Below are 10,325 nucleotides of genomic sequence, written 5' to 3'. Positions count from 1 at the left end.
GGAGTACCCAAGACTATTGTGTCAGATAGAGGTACACAATTTGTCTCCAACTTTTGGAAACAATTGCATTCTTCATTGGGTACCAAACTTCTGTATAGTATAGCTTATCATCCGCAAACTGATGGACAGACTAAAAGAGTTAATCAAGTACTTGAAGATATGTTAAGGTGTTGTGTCCTTAACTATTCCAATAAGTGGGACGAATACTTACCTTTGGCTGAGTTATCATACAACAATAGTTATCAGGAAAGCATTAGAATGGCTCCATTTGAAGCACTCTATGGTCGTAGATGTAGGACATCATTGAGTTAGTCTAAGCCTAGAGAAAGAAGATTCTTTGGAGTTGACCTTGTGAAAGAAACAGAAGACAAGGTTAGACAAATACAGAGTAATTTGAAGATAGCTCAATCCCGACAAAAGAGTTATGCGGATAGAAGACGGAGACCATTGGTATTTACCAAAGGAGATTTTGTATATCTGAAAGTATCACCAATGAAGGGAGTTACCCGTTTTGGTGTTAAAGGAAAGTTGGCACCTCGATACATTGGACCATATCAAATTTTAGAGAGGTATAGAAAAGTGGCATATCGCTTGAAATTACCTAAACATCTCACAGTTGTGCATGATGTGTTTCATGTTTCTCAATTGAAGAAGTGTCTCCGAGTGCCTGAACAAAATGTTGAAATTGAAGGAGTAGAACTAGAACCGGATTTAACCTATTCCGAATATCCTATCCGAGTGTTAGATCAGAAAGATCGTGTTACTCGAAGATGGACAATCAAGTTCTATAAAATACAATGGAATCAACATTCAGAAGAGGAAGCTACTTGGGAATCAGAAGATTACTTGTTAGAAAAGTTTCCAGAGTTTCTAACATCAATATAGAATAGAGTAGTGTTAGCTGTGCTCGGTTGCTACAAGTTGTGTTTTGTAAAGGAACCTCAGCTGTTTTATAGGCAAGTTTTGGATGTTTTTGGACTGACACATTTCCTTTTCCATTACTTACCCTATGGCTTTGAATCTCGGGGCGAGATTTCTTTTAGGGGGAAGGATTGTAACACCTCGAGTGTTTAAATATTAAAATCTGACATGTCATCATATGCATTGCAAAGCATTTGGCATTTGGTGAAAACTTTGATGTACATTTACTAAAACAAGTTTACAATTGTGTAATGAATGTTGAATTGTATTGTTTGACTCAAGTTCAATATTTGTTTGGATTTTGAATTTTTCCAGAAAACCCCGCTTTTCAACATTTAAACCCTACCCTGAAAATCCATTTCAAAATCTAAGCATATTTTGGGGTTGGGCCCAGAAGCAAAAGTGTAGAGCTTGGCAAGTTATACAAAGTTTGTTTTTGGAGTTTTTCAAGTTGTTTAGAAAAATTTTGAGTAATTCAAAAAGGCGTAATTCGTTAAATATCCCCTATTTGAATTTAAAAGATCATTTCAAAATCTAGATAGAATTAGGGGTTGGTTATAAAAGCAAAGTTGTAGAACTTTTGATTTTAAACAACTTTTATTTTTGGAGATTTTTGAGTTGCTATACAAATTTGGGAGTAATTTGAATTTGAAACCGAATGGCAAATCTGTAAATTTGGTGAACAGTACTCACCGCCCTAGCTACATGGCTGGCGATCTTCGGTTTGCTTCCAGGCGCGGTCGTGGCCGTCTTTGATGTCGCGCTGGCGTGGTGAAGGCCACAGCGCAGCTTCCTTGCGCTTTTGAGCCGCTCTACTTAGCCTTGGCCGTCGTCGTTTGCCTCCGCTCTCTTGCTCTGTTTTTCCGATGCCACGGCCATAACTCCGGTGAGCTCGTGTCGATGCCGTATTGCTTCACTATCGTTGATAAGCTTGTCCTAGCTCTGTCTCATCCTTGTGCACCTAAATAACTAGCCTTGGTCGCTTGCCATCATCGGGAAACGCCGTTCGGCGCTTTTCTTCCTCACGGCCGGCAGCACCACCGTGGAGTGCGCGTCGCTGTGGCTAGCGCGCTACGGTGAGTCTCTGCCCTTACTGAGTCTTGCTTCGGCTTCGCCACAATGATGTAGTGCTTTGTGACCCATTAGTTTCTCATTTTGACCACCACAGCTACCGGAGCATCGCTGTCATCGAAGATCGCTCCGCCATGACCGCTGTCAATGTCGACCCGTGTCACAGAAGCTTATCCGGTCTCGTTCTTTGCTCCAACGTGTTCGTGGTGAGCTACTGGACCTTCCCATGCCCTCTGTTTCACTGTTTTCGGCTTCATTTTGCCGGCGTAGCGTAGCCGCGCCGTCGTGGCCGCCATGGCCGACGTAGTGCTCGGTCCAGTCCATAGTTAGTCAGGCTTGTGCTCAAAATGGATGCGCCTAGTCTCGGGGAGGGTGTAGGTACCTTGGCCGTCGCCGTTGGACTCACCGGCGGCGAGATATCGCCGGTCAGCGCCATCATCGCCGTAGTCAAAGCGCGAGGTAGAAGATGACAGGTGGGGTCACCATGTCAGTGACTCAACGTTCAAAATTAATTTTCTGTTTTTCAGATTTGAATGAATAGTGTCTATTTTTGTTATTTTTGTGTAGATTTATTTAGAGCTCCAAAAATTATGAAAAGTTTTGAGTGACTTCTCTGTGATGTATAGTATTTAATAAAAATATGAAATAATATTTTTCAGTACTTTTTGAATGTGGTAAAAATTGCTCAATTTATTAATAAATGGATTTCCATGATTTTTCTAGGCTTATTTAATTGTCCAAAAATTATGAAATTTGTTTTGCCACTTACTTATCATGTAATGAACATGTACTAAAATTTTGAGATCAATTAGAATAAGTTGATTTATTTCATAATTTTGAATTAAATAATTAATTCATAAAAGCAAATAGTAACCTTTAGTGATTTAGGTTTTGTTTGTAATTTTGGATTGAGTGATGACCTCGGGTCATTGGTTGATAATGATCCTTGGCAATTGATGTATGTGTTATGATAAAGATTTAGTTTGTTTGACTTGCAACTGTACCGCGAAGGAAAGTTGTATTCAAATTATTAATTTTGCATCCATCATAGAGCATCATGTTTCGTATTCCGCATCATGTTAAACATGGCATTGTTACTACGTGTAGTGAACGAAGGTGAACACATGGTAGTTAATCAAGTCATGGAAGAAGTTAATCCGTCTGTTGAGGTCGGATCGAATACTTGTGAAACGTCGCAGGAACCGGACTTTTCCGTCAACGAAGGCAAGCCCCGGATGCATACAACCCTACCTTGTGTTTTACAAATTAATTTCGCTTTTGCTTTCCATTACTGCATTAAGTGGTTAGGAGTTAAGTAAGAGCCTAATTGGTGCATTACCACCCTTGTTATTCCATATTTACCATATTACCAGTCTAAAACCCGTATATGCCTAGTTTTGCTTAGCTATGCGTAGAACGATGAAAGTCGGGTGACTACCTGCCACCTGCAAGTAACAAATGGAACATTGGTTAATTTTGTTAGCATGTGATATGAGAATGTGGAGTAATAAATCTAGACCGGGTGGACTCGGTGTGTGTGAGCCACAAGACATGGAGGTCTTGTGAGCGGGTTATTTCCGCCTGTGTCGATTGAGGCACGTCCATTGTTGAATTGTATGAGATGAGAATTTGTAGTACTAACCACATACTCTGGTAAGCCTGAACTTGGCAATTCTATTACGAGAATGGCTACTCGCACACTGGGAGTGGAGAGATGGTGGGAATAGCGTGTACCCACGTGGCCATGGGCTAGAATGGTGGAGTACTGTGTTCTCGGGTGGCGCGGACCCGTTCTTGTTTTAGGGGATCTGAGGGTAGGTTGGTATATGTAGGTCGGGGACCTACATATGTCGTGTGGTCTGGAATCCCCAGCTGGGCTTAATCGGTTCGAATCATCGTTGCTCCTCGGTTAAGGAGACTCAACTCACTGTTCATCATTGTAGAATTAATAACCAGAACTTGAATAAGGCTTGTGAAGGTGTTGGATATGAAGTTTCATGATCTCAGTACGGATTGTGTCAGCTTTGTATATAATTCTTGAGAAGTTTTCTATATAAAGAATGTTGTTAAAAGAGCTTTTACGCAAAAGAACTTTGATCATTGATAAAGCTATACCTTGAATCCCTAAGCCTGCATTACTGAGTTTATCAGTTAATATTTCGGATAAGTCTTGTTGAGTACTTTTGTACTTAGGGTTCGTTGACCCCTTGTTGCAGGTGAGCCTCATGAGCAGATCTGTTTTGGATCGTGCTGCATGACTATTGTTCGTTCTGACGATGAGAAGTAAATGTGTGATCCTTGGGCAGGATGTTTATTTTGTGTGATATGTCTATATTAATTATGCCACTCCACTACTACTATGGTTTGTAATAATTATCGAACTTAGTTTGTAAGGTTTGAAACAACTGGTTTGTAAACTATGTTATCGTAAGACTTTCGCTGTTTTTACTCTGGTTTTGATATTTGAATAAATGTTGTAATACTACAATGACTCTGTAACGTGATCCTGCTCGGAAATCGTGGATGATTCAGGGTTCCCCGAGGACACTCGATAGTCTTTTTAAGTTATTGGAAACATATGCATAAATGTCAAAAGTCGTCGGACAGTGACAGGTGCATGTGGGCCCTATAACTTAGGAGGTTCTGCCACAAATACTACATGGCAAATGTTGGCGCCTGCAACACTATTTGGGTTCTGACACGCCTGGAAGGTTGCAAGTACCCATCAGGCATGGCCTGGTGGCACTGTCCTGTAGGTGTGCGAGGTATGGTAGGGTACGGTCCTTGGTATTGCGGTTGACTTAAGTGCCTTACCTTATCTGCTCTGCCTGATCCTTGGGTCCTTACCGAGCGGGCATCCCTGGTTAGAAAAGGTGGTCGGAGTTGGACCGTGTCCCCACCTTAGCCAGGACTTCCGGTCAGGGATTAGGTCGTTCCCCTATCCTGTCATTATGTACCTGGGCTGGCTCAGAAGGCATGCATTGTCATGACGCTGTCTGCTGGGTTGAGTCTTTTGCACGGGACACTGAGTTTATGAACCCAACAAGAGCCCTTGAGCCCTTTTGGGACTTCTGTGAAGTCGTAAAGGGGTTGTTTATACTTGTTTTACTAGTGCATCCAGTGGGTGTGAGATTGTGGGTCACCGTTAGATGAGATAGAGCATGAACCCATGGACGAGGGGTTAGGCGAGGTGGAGTTGCCATGCCAAGCGTCGGACATGGCTGAGGGGTCGGGCGAGGCAGAGTCGCCAACCCAAGTGTCGGACGTGGCCAAGGGGTCAGGCAAGGTGGAGTCGCCAACCCAAAGTGTCGGGTGCCAACCCAAGCGTCGGGCGCAGCCAAGGGGTCGGGCGAGGTGGAGTCGCTAACCCAAATGTTGGATGTGGCTGAGGGGTCGGGCGAGGCATAGCGCCAACTTGAAGTGTCGGGTGCCAACCCAAGCGTTGGGCGTGGCCAAGGGGTCGGGCAAGGCAAAGTCACCAACCCAAGTGTCGGAGGCAGTTGAGGGGTCGGGCCAGGCGAACTACCAACCTAAAGTGTCGGGTGCCAACCCAAGCATCGGGCGTGGCTGAGGGGTTGGGCAAGGCGGAGTCACCAACCCAAGTGTCGGACATGGCCAAAGGTTCGAGCGAGGCGGAGCACCAACTCGAATTGTCGGGTGCCAACCCAAGCATCGGGCACAACCGAGGGGTTAGTCTAGTTTTGTGCATTACCCCGTCTGTGGTTTCCACAACCAAAGGGGTTGAGCTAACATCGCTTGCCTTGATGGCTCGAGCGACGCGCTCGATGAGCTCAATAATGGGTACATTCGAGTGGAATCTGGGTCCGTCATTTGTAATAGGGTTGACATAGCCCTCATGTGGCATTCCACTGCTCTTTAACGCACCTCCTAACAGATGCCTGAGCCATTCCAGAGACCGACTTAGGTGGCTCCCTGGCCTCCCCTCGATGGAGATTCTGTGGGCATGGCTCGAGGTTAGGATCAAATGAGAAGGTCAAAATGACCCTGTTCACTTTAGAGCAAATTAGGCGAGGGCCGCTAGGGCTCATCTGCATTTCTCCCCTAGCTCTGTTTGATGTGAGGTAGCCTCAAGCCCTTCGTGGGCCAGCCTTCAAACCCTGGTCGATCGTGGCTCATATTGAATGGGGCGACTACCGCTTCATGATGCATCGCGAAGTGTTGTGATGCAGCAATTGCATATGTAATGCTTGGATGTATGGGATGAATGTATGAATGCATGTATGAATAAATGAATGAATGATTATGTATCGGAAAAGTAAAAGTGGGGGTTGGTAAAGTTACCTCGATGACTCAAGTGATAGGTTCAGGGAGCTCTAATCAGATATGTCTGAAAGCGATCCGTGTTCATCGATCATGATGGGACCGGCATAACCCACATGGGGCATCCGTGTTCATCGATCGACTTGAGTGACTCGTTGGCCTCTCCTTGATGGAGATTCTGTTGGTGGGCCCTTCCAAACCCTACCTAGGAAGGCGGAGGGTCATTTGCAAGCAGTTATGCCTTGCTTCCTATGCCTAGGTTGTGGTAGTGGTGGGCCTAACCTAGGCCACGTCCTGTTAACTAGATGATGTTTCATTTGGGCAGGGTGCATCCTATCAGCTAGGATGCATCCCACCACATGCTTCTCTGCATTAAATAGGGGGGAAGGGAGAGGGTTTTCCTCCCATTCTTTCACCTTTCTCCAACTACCGCCTCTTCTCCTTCCTCCTTTTTGCCAAGCCTATTCATGCACCATGGTGGTTTCTAGGAGAGAGGAGGGTAAAGCGAGGGAGAGAAAAACTCACAGATTCATTAGCAAATCCGAGGTGTGATGTCAAACTAGAGGCCTTCCAATGTGGATGAAGAGGTGTTGGCCGCCTTCGCCGAGAAGGGGCTACTTCCATCGAAGGAGGTGCTGCATTAGAGAGGTCCTATGTCAGGAGAGGTAGTTCCACACCCCCGAGTCAATGAGGTCATATCCTTCCTCACCATCCATGAGCACGGGCTTGGGTATCCCATGCACTGGTTCCTATGTGGGCTCCTCAATGAGTGGGGTCTAGAGTTGTAGCACCTCAACCTGACTAGGGTGCTGCACATCGCTGGCTTCATCACTGTCTATGAGGCCTTCCTCGAGATGGAGCCACATGTGGACCTCTTTTGGTAGATTTTGAGTGGGCGAGCCCTATCTGAGGGGAAGCTACCTAGAATCATGCCAGTTGGGGGATTCGCCTTGTAGAAGAAGTCAAAGCCATTGGCCCCCTACCCTACATACTCCCCCTATGATTCCAACCAGGGGTGGCACGATGAGTGGTTCTGTATCAAGAACCCAGTGGAGGCACCATTCCTATTGTTCATCGGAAGAAGGCCGGAGAGGAGGGAGAGTTAGTCGTGGGGTCCTACCGGTCGACAAAACAAATTGGAGGTCATTGAGATGGAGCTGTAGAGGCTTATGCAGCGTGGCCTCGATGGATTGTGGGTCTTCCATACCTTCTTCTGCCATCGGGTTGCCCCATTGGTGGAGAGAAGGCGGCCGATGTGGGATTACCTTAGCCTAATGGATCCCAACCGTGCATCGCCGGAGGAGTTGTTGAAGGATGAAGTCTAGAGTCTACTCGACCGTGTGTTGTAGTTGAGGGATCAAGACTCCCTTGAAGGGAAGCCCGGACCTCTTCATGCCATGAAGCTATCCAATCTAGTATGCTTCCCTCTTCTTTTCTTGTGACCTTTTTCTTCTTGCTTTTCTTGTTTTGATTGATTTTGAGTTGCCCATTTCATAGGGACTCATGGGTTATAAATCTCGGCCACATCTTCCAAGGGGATAGAGGGCGTAGCTTGGCAAGCTACTTATAGGGAGGCAACGCTTGCTAAGAAGAAGAAGGCTGAGAAGATCCAGAGGAGGTTTGAAAAGGAGAAGGAGATCAGCCAGTGGGTCTGGGGGGCGAGAGCTAGAGTGACATGGAGGTAGAGCTTGAGTCAAAGGAGCCCATAGAGATGGGTGGCGACATGAGTGCTTCCGAGGATGAAGGAGACTGAGGCACTGTTGTGACCTCAGCGGAGCACTATGAGCCTATGGCCGCATCTATCGGTAGCGGGCATGACACGGAGATGTGCTACGGCATTCCTGAGTCAAGGAACAGTGCCATGAGCAAAGACACCGCCCTCAAATGAGAGGCGAAGCAAGCGCGGTTGCCATGGCCTTCAAAGGTGCCATTGGCTCCCCACCCCCTACTCTGAGCATGGTGGATCACGCCGACCAGTCAGGGGGATGTGATCGTTCCCCTATGTCATTGGGTCGATGAATGTGCGTGACCCCAATAGGTAGATGCCCTGCCAATAGCTCCAGTGGTTTTACCACAAGCTGGCAGTCATGGCCGTTCATGGACCAATCGGGGACCGGCTAGGTCACCTCCTTCCTCGACTGATATGAGGGGGCACGGGTCATGACCCATGAGCGGTCCCCATCTATTCGGCTTGTTGTCAGCCAATTAGGGCTTTAGGGCTCTACCGCTGTCATCTAGGTATGCATTCATACTCTCTCCTGTTCTCATAGCTGAGTTTTTAAATGTGACTAACCCATGCTTGTTTGATAGCATCTAGGGGCTAGCGGGACTTGGAATCTCCCCACCTCTCATGCGAGAAGAGTGGAGACCTAGCCTATAGTGGGTCTCTATGAGTGGTGGAGGAAGCAGGCTAGTGGCGGCATGACCTTCCCTACCGGGAGTTGTGTCTTCCCAGGTAGTTGCGAGCACAGTGGAAGCAGCAATGTCGGTGATGGCGGCGATCCCTATATTGATGGTGGAGGTTGGGTCAGAGGTGACTCTCATGGTCCCTCCCCCAATGGCTATGGAAGAGGATAGGAGGGAAACCGGCTCACTAACTCACCTAGCGGAGGGGCGCATGGTTCACCCACCTAGTTAGAGCTGGAGGGGTCTAGAGGAACCACGACGAGACTGGAGGTAGCACATCCGCTGGTGGGCCATGGAGTCCTAGCAGTGCAGACCCCTCTCTCCAGTGAGGAAGACACCGGGGTGGAGCTATCGGTTATTCCGTCATCCCAGGAGTTGGTGATGACCCAGTCATTGCATGATACTGCGGTGGCTGGATCTTCTAGTGGGTCAAGGGCACCCCATGAGTTGGTGTGGCCCTACCCTAGCAAGCTGGGAAAGGCCTAGTTCATCCTTTGTGATGAGGATGAGGTGAAGCTCTGGCACTTACTCAAGGAGAGAGGATTATCGATTGAGTCTGATCTCGCCCTTACCAAGGCGAGGCTCAAGGAGGCCTTAGGGAGGGTTGAGCTCATCCATTAGGCCATGATGGTTGATCTTCCATGTATTACAGAGGTAAGTTCCCTACATTTTTGGTTTTGTCCTTGATTCCTTGGCCTTTTACTGGTTGTATTAGCATGCCTACTTCTTGCCTCATAGAATCTAGAGATAATGTCGATCTGTAAGTCCCTTTTTCTTCAGTAGGAACATAGTTGATGGAGCAGGAAGCAATGACATCACAGTGGGTCGATGACCTTAGGCACCAGCTAGAGTCCACCCACCATGAGTCCCAAGGCTGAGCGGCTGAGGTGATGGGACCATGGGCGGTAGAACTGTGTGTGGTTGAGTGAACAACTACTGTCGAGCGAGAGCTCGACACGGCGATGGTCCACTTGGTAGAGACCAAGATAGCGCTTTAGAAGTCCTTAGAGGCTCTAGAGGTAGTGCAAAAGGCCCAGTCGAGTGCTGAGCGGAAGGCCTGGTCAGGTGCTGAACAAGAAGTGGTTGCGCTCTAGGGCAGAGGAGTCCAATGCTCGACTGCTCGAGAAATGGACCTGGCAAGAGGAAGGGCTCTCCATTCTCAAAAGCACCTGTCTTGGTATGTATCTATTCCACCTTTGGTAAATGCCTTGATTTGTTCTCTCCTTTGCTTCTAAATTTGTCGCCCTTTCCTAGAACTAGGTGGAAAGATCGGCTCTTTGGAGCAAGAGCTGGAGATGGCCAAAGTGGCGATCGGTTGAGGCATGGAGGCATTGGCCTAGTCCCTTGAGGAGCGATGCGCTCTTGAGGGAGAGCTCAACCAGATTCGTAATGTTGCCTATGTGGTAGTCTCTAACATGTTTGGGTCAGGACCAAGCACCAGTACACCCACCATCCAGCTGGTGGAGGTCCCGAATAAAGTTCAGGCACTCATCTTCGATGGCATGTTCTATGGGATGTTAGGGGTATTGACCTCGGTGGTGACTCGTCACCCCGATCTAGACTTCACTGCCATCTGTAGAGGGTACGCCGACGGGTGAAGCACAGATGAAATCCATGCGCTAGGGGAGAACTTGGTGCCATATGCA

This window comes from Miscanthus floridulus, chromosome 11 (genome assembly GCF_019320115.1).
Source record: "Miscanthus floridulus cultivar M001 chromosome 11, ASM1932011v1, whole genome shotgun sequence".
NCBI lineage: Eukaryota > Viridiplantae > Streptophyta > Magnoliopsida > Poales > Poaceae > Miscanthus > Miscanthus floridulus.
This window is presented reverse-complemented; position numbering follows the sequence as displayed.